This window comes from Nothoprocta perdicaria, unplaced genomic scaffold, assembly GCF_003342845.1.
Source record: "Nothoprocta perdicaria isolate Ctin4 unplaced genomic scaffold, notPer1 scaffold_336, whole genome shotgun sequence".
Classification (NCBI taxonomy): domain Eukaryota; kingdom Metazoa; phylum Chordata; class Aves; order Tinamiformes; family Tinamidae; genus Nothoprocta; species Nothoprocta perdicaria.
This window is the reverse complement of record NW_020455573.1, coordinates 660,306-667,263: the sequence shown is the minus strand read 5'-3', so window position 1 is coordinate 667,263 and position 6,958 is coordinate 660,306. Positions and strand designations below refer to the sequence as shown.

The window sequence follows — 6,958 nt, the reverse complement described above, 5'->3', positions numbered from 1 at the left end:
TGATCCCTTGTTTGTAAGGAGTGCTCTAACTGGATAACAGGAAGCCCAGTGTTGTCTGTACTTTTGTGCCTCAGAGGAGTGTTAGGAAAGGAGTCACATTCCTTTCAGTTTGTTGGGTTGGCTTGTGAGAGTCCTGCAGCTGTGCAAAGCAAATGAGAAACATTTTGTTACCAGATTCCTTGAAGAAAAAGGTGGTGCCCTAAACTGCGCAGATGGCAGTACCTCTAGCAGGGGCTAGGATGCTTTAGTGAGCAGAGAAATGGACTCCTTTTTGCTAGACCTCATCTCCCATTGTTGCAGCCTGGTGCTCTGAGAAAAGTCATTCTCCACCAGTAGCCCTGCAGCTCTTCTGCAGAGCGGTATGCGTAGCACCCTCCCAACAAGAAGTGGGGCAGCTCCTGTCCTCTCGCTGCATTTGTCCTCCTGCACACACTAAAGGATGTGTCTTAACAGCTGGCTCCTGGGAACAGCAAATGTAACCTGTTTGGGTTAGAAAGAAAAGCTCTCTAAGGCCAAGAGCTGTTTCAGCTTGATCCAAAGCACCTCATACTTCTGAAGCTGGGTTGATTGTAGTCATCAGATTTTCTCTCTCCCTGAAGCGAGTGGGGCCAGCGACTTGCAGAGAAGGCAGATGAATTCTATGAGGACATGGCAGGCACCTCCATGTGATGAAGACTGGGATACAGGTGAGGAAAGCTTCCAGTGTTGTCCTCCAACTTGACTTGGAACAGTGTCTTGGCTTAAGTCTCCCTTGTAGCAAGACGTGATTATGGTCATTCCTGAAACCAAGCATTTCCCTGCCTGGAAACCTATTCCCAAGAGAGCTATTCTACCTGCCCACCACAGCTGGCATGGTGATGCCTCCAAAGGGCTATTCCTTCCCATAGAGGCTTTTGTTTCCTCGGTTCCATGATAAAAATGAACAGATCGTCACTTTTACCTTGCTTGATTAATTGACAGAAGCCAGATGCATCTGTCCTGCTTTGGATCCATCTTTACTTCCTCCTGAGCGTGTAGAAATAGGACAAAGACACTGCTCATCTGCTGGGAGGGTTCTTGGTTCTGAGCCGCAACTTGTGTTTCCTTTTGCAGAGTCCCTGGAGCACTTGACTTCTCCGTTTGTTCAAGGCATGGCAGACTATGGCATAAACGGGTAAGGGGGGCAGTTGGGTTTCTTACAACCTTGTTTTGTAAAGATGAATATTGCAAAGATGAATACTTCCAAGCCAGACTCAGTTGTTGGCCATGGGCTGCTGTAACTGAATCCTGGGAGGAGGGAAACTTTGATTAACAAAGTGAATGTTCCTGTGCTACTGGGTCAGCGTTACAGGTTTTGAGCAAGTGGATTTGCCAGGAGAGCTGACCGATGTCTTTCCATTCCAGTACCACTTTGGAACATAAGAATTCCCTGCCTCCAGGTTTACGTGTCCCTAAGTCATCTCCCTATGCGCTGGCCATGAGGACGGTAAGTAATGTGCGTCTCTGATTCTGTGACGCTGTGACTTCTATAGACTATAATGGTTCCCCGAATCTCCTGCTGCAGCAATGCCTTATGGCCACTGCTGTGTAGGCTGGAGAGGCACTAGGTAATCCAGGTCTTGAGAGCAGCTTTCTAGATATCTGGTCCATGGATCATCTTCTCTATCCTTTCTTTAAGATGTCTTCTGTGTGCTTTCTCTTGTTTCATAGTTTCATAGTCTTGGCAGAGACTGAATATAGAAGAGCCAACTTAAGGAGCCCTACTCTGCTACCCCTTTGATTCTGTTATCAGCTGCCTCCAAATTATCTGTAAAACTAGCACTGCCAAAGATAGCTCTTCAGGAAATAAGAGGGGGGAAATGTATATTTCAAACTGCATGAGGATGTGGCAGGCAGAGCTTCTCTTTTCAGAGTGCCTGACACTGAAATTACTGACCATTTTTCACCCTTATTAGCAAAACAAAGGTTTCAAAAGGGTGTTTGAAAAATGAGTGACTGTTTCTAGCTTAGGGCAGCTCATGATTACCGATGATTGTGCAGTTTTTATACTGTCAAGCTGAGTTTGCCAAACAAAACTGAAACTTGCTTGTAGGTAAGTCTTTCTCCTGAGGTGATGGGTGCTATTCCAGCAAAGGCTCTTCTGAGTTGGGGAGTGGAGGAAGGGTTTTTTTGTATTTTCCTTCCTTTCACAAGCTAAACTTGTCATAGTTTGGAGAGTTAGTCTCTTCCCCCGACCCCCCTATTTAGGAAAATCAGTTCACTCCCTGCACCACATGGGTCTTTTCTGTCTTTCTGGGAACACGCAGCTGATGATGATGATGATGGAGATTCTCTGGAGCTGACTGCAAGTCTCCGTATGCTAGAGACCTGACCACGCATGACCCTGTTTTACAACATGTGTAATACTATCTAGTGTAATACCAACCAAGTGGGTTCCATGAGCTCGCCTGCCTTTGGTGATCTTTGTTAATAGTCACTGCTCCTCAGTCAGTCGGCTTTGCAGCAGTTACAGTGCACCAGCTCAGAAATCTTCCCCTCCTTAGGCAGCAGAAAAAACACAAGGGACCAGCAAACATCCGCAGCTTCCCTTGGCAAATGGCAGCACTGATGACCTGGCTACACAACTGGTAAAGTTGTGTTTGTTCCTGTTGCTTGGCAGGAGTCACAGAGCTCCTTTGAAGCAGCCATTACCTTACGTATTGGGGAGGATGGTTTGAAGTAGAGGATTGTCTGATCAAGTTCTTGTTCCAAGCTTAGAGCTCTGCTTCTCAGTCTCTTAGCAGCACCTACTTGTGAGCAGATTCATTAGTTGAAACGGTGGCAGTTGTGATGAGGACCTCTGTGCACTTAATGATCTTCAGACAAGCGAGAGCAGGAAACACCACAGAAATGTTGGCCTTCAGCCTGATGCTTTAAAACAAATGAGTGTATTTGCCAAAGAGTTTCTTTCAGAGTTGTATCCTTTGCTTGATGATGTCTTGTCCTTACTGTATATGAGGAGAAAGGATATGATTGCAGCTAGGCTGGGGGACACTCTGCGTAAATTGTAACTTTGTGTGAATTCAGGCCCTGGTGGAGCAGGAACGTGGCTAGCCCCATTTCCGGGGAGGTTGGGAACTGCACAACACAGTAATTTCCTGGAATTGCTACCCTGCGCCATAACTACGTGCCCTGTGCAAAGAGACAGTATGTATTACTGTTTTCAGGATTACATGGTGTGTGGAGTGATTTCTCTGGGCCTTTACCAGGAGAAAAAAAAAAGTAGGCAAAAGGGAATAAAAAAGTAGTTGAATGGTAGAGAGACGCAGAGAAATTTCTTTGTGCTGTGATCATGGGATCTGCAGCTAATGAAGTCCTATTTGAGGACCTAATACAGCCTGAAAAGCATAAAATCAATTTTGAGTGTTTCTCCAACCTCTAAGTAGGCTGAGATATCCTACTGTGTCCCTGCGCAAGGTAGACCGTAAATAGTTACCTCTCTGGAGCAGTCAAACAGGAGTGTATTTTTCTATCCATATGTTTTCTACTTTTTATCTTTTCAGCATCCAAGATGGTCTACTTAGGGTATGTAAAATGAACAGTATGAGTTCTAAATTGCACTGCCATTTACAGACACTTCCTTTTCTTTCTAGGAAGCCCCATGATCCCTCCATGGCAGCCGGGAGCCTCCGCTTTATGGCATGTGGGTGTGCGGCACTTCACATCATAAGGAATTCACACAGCATTCATTATTTTACATGCATATATGTATGTTATGGATAATAGCAAAGAGCTGGAATTTAAACAGTACTCTTAACTGCTTGTCCAGTCTCTGTTAGGGTTTTGTAGTTCTTTAAAAGAATAATTTTCCAACCTTTAACACATTTGAGAGTTCAAATAGAACTGTTCTTTCCTGTAGCAGGGGAAGCTGGTTTAAATTACCATTAAAATGTTTATAATAAAAGGGATGCAAAGTGTTTACGTAAACACACCCACAAGAAAGGGATGTAAAGTAAAGACTTCATAAACACAAAGAATTAAGAAATGTCATATCAGGCATTTGTGTAGAAAGAAATTGCTGCCAAAGGTGTTTTGGAAAAATGTTGCTCACAATACCGACCTTTCCTATTTGTAGTGCTGCCGCTGCACAATAGTCCTTGTTGACAAGCATGTGCAGTTGTCGTCGTCTCGAAGTCTTGTTCAAAATGACAATTTAGAATAAAGCGATTGCTGTGAATGCCCTTGCCTCCATTTTTATGTTCTCTGCAGACTGGCTTTCCTCCTCTTTGTCTTGTTTCATTGACTTAAGGCATCCTTTACCCTCAGAACGTTTCCACTTTGCCAAGGGCTGCCTCACTGATGCCCCATCACCCCGTGATGGGGTAAAGGAGCTCCCTTAACTGCCAGCAGGTGGAAGAGGAGCCCGAGGGGCCACCCATTGGGTCTCCTCGTGTTTGCACTGCGAAGGGCTGAGCTTGGGCTGCTCTCCCCCTCTAGCCCTGCCTGGCTCGCAGGGGCAGCCAGCGGGTGAGCGGGGACTGTGCACTCCAAGAGGTTCCCTGGTCACCAAAATGAGGGCAGAGGGACCACGGGAGGGGAGTTTGTCCCATGGGATCCATGCAGCCAACACAAGTCAGAGCTCTGAAGCCTCATGTATTGTTAGGTACCCTTCTCAAAGGGGGGATGTCCTGCATGTGCCATTGCTGGTGCTGTAGTGTAAGGAGTTGGGAAAGCAAGAATATAAAAACCATGACTGTTGTCCAGCCTTACCATTATTTAAATCCCAGTGTCATGTACTGTTAAGATATCGAGGTAAAGCTCTCCTGATCACGCTGTGCCCTTTACCACAGGGCAAGGGACACTTGAGTGAAGAAGGGGGCGGAGTGCCCCCTCCTCCAGCGGCGCAGAATGAAGAACCTCCCCACACTCGGAGCCCCTTGGGTCGAACCTTCAGCTCCTCTCGAGGCTGTGCAGGCCTGGAGCCCTTCCGCAGGCCCAGGAGGAGCTGCTGGGCTGTGCTGCTGGGGTGGTGTTCCCCTCCACTAGGCCAGGAGCGTTTCTGTCTGGGCGCCTCTCTCCCCTGGGAGTGCTTTCATGGGGCGAGCGCTGCTCGCTCTGAGCACCCTTCCAGCTCCTCCCTGCCTGCTGGGCCCTTTCTGCCTTTAATGAGCCACCCACTGCAGGGGGCCAGGACTGGTCTGACAAGAATTCGTATGGAGATGTGGGAAATGAATGGTTTGAGTTGCAGTCTTGGCCTGTGATTAAAGAGGGAGGAGAGGAGGCCGCGTCTACCTTTACGCATTGATTCCTTCATGGTGTGGAGCCTTGACACGCTGCAGCTGCCTCTCGTTTCTTCTGCTGCCTGCAGCCACATGTGGTGTCTGCTGGGTCTCCCTGCCAAGTCCCACCTGGTCACGGCTGTACAAGCTGCTCCACCACGTGGTCAGGTGGAGTCATGTTCTCAGTATAGTTCTCCCATCCACAGCCACTCTGTCCTTGCCACCGCAGTGTGGTTCTGTACTGCCCTGGTGAAGGGCAAAGTCGTGTGGGACCCCCCTGCCCTGTGCTGCCACCCCCCATCCCAATCAAGCTCATGAGAGATGCAGGTGCTGTGGGGTGGGAGAGGTCCATGAGCCCACATGGAGGCCAGGCACATGGTCCAGGTTAAGCTCTGTGCTCCCTAGTGGCTGTCTGGGACCAACACCCACAGGCTGGTCCCAGGGAACCCAGGGCTTCTGCACTTGGCCACCAGCTACACTTGGCCCAAGGACACCATGAGAATGACCTTCTACCACTGCCCCCAGGCTCAGCCCTCGCCACTGCTCTCACCTGCAGGCTGCAGAACATCATTCCTTCTCTTCCCTCCTCCAGATCCTGGGGAAAGGGATCCAGCCCCTTCCTGCCCCCATCTCCTGGCTAAAGCCAGACCTAGGTCCAGCTTCACTGATTTTTCACTGTACTGGGGGAAGAAGCGGCCTTCCTTCCTTCCTTCCTTCCTTCCTTCCTTCCTTCCTTCCTTCCTTCCTTCCTTCCTTCCTCCCTTCCTCCCTTCCTCCCTTCCTCCCTTCCTTCCCTTCCTTCCCTTCCTTCCCTTCCTTCCCTTCCTTCCCTTCCTTCCCTCCCTCCCTTCCATCTTCTCTGAACCAAGCACAAGATCCTTGGGGTGTTTTGCCTTTGGAATTCAGTGTCACAGCAACTTTGGAACTCAGATCACAGGGCTGGGGTAGCAGGACTGCCTGGTGATGGAGAGGTGTCCAGGGACCCTCTCCAGAAAGGACAGACCTCAAGTTCTGGGTATTTTCTTCTCGCTCTGGCAGCACTTTGACCCTCTCTAGGGTTACACTGATCAGGAAGGGTAAGAGGTTTCCTTTAGGTGCCTAGGGACCCCATTCCTGAGGGGGAGGGTTGGAGGGGGAGGCAGCGAGGGTTGGGGGCAGTCTGGGCTGCAGTGACCACAAGATGTTGGAATTCACGATCCTGGGTGGAGGAAGTGGGGCGAGAAGTAGGATAGCTACCCTGGACTTCAAGAGAGCCAACTTTGACCTCTTCAGAGAGCTCCTTGGAGCAGTCTCCTGGGTCAGGGTCCTAGAAGGAAAGGGAGTCCAGGAGAGCTGGCTGATATTCAAGCGCCACTTCCTCCAAGCTCAGGATAGGTGTATTCCCACAAAAAAGAAGTCGAGTAAGCGGGGCAGGAGACCTGTATGGATGGGTAAGGAATTGCTGGGCAAAGTGAGTGAGAAAAAAAGGGTGTACAGCTTGTGGAAGAAGGGACAGGCCACATGGGAGGAATACAGGCACATTGTCAGAGATTGCAGATGCGAAACGAGGAAGGCCAAAGCCCGGGTGGAATTAGAGTTGGCGAGGCAAGTCAGAGACAACAGGAAGGGTTTCTATAAGTATGTCAGCAGCAAGAGGAAGACGAGGGAAAATGTTAGTGCACTGCTGAATGGGGAAGGGGCCTTGGTGACGGAGGATGCCGAGAAGGCAGAGTTACTAAATG

At 49.1% G+C, this 6,958-nt stretch overlaps 1 long non-coding RNA gene across 1 annotated transcript; it reads left to right on the top strand.

The window, feature by feature from the left end:
• Positions 1–602: 602 nt before the first annotated feature.
• Positions 603–4,190, top strand: LOC112951067. The gene is made up of 4 exons (XR_003250132.1): positions 603–686; positions 1,093–1,153; positions 1,384–1,465; positions 3,612–4,190. It is a non-coding gene; the product is annotated as an uncharacterized LOC112951067 (long non-coding RNA).
• The last annotated feature ends 2,768 nt before the right edge of the window (positions 4,191–6,958 follow it).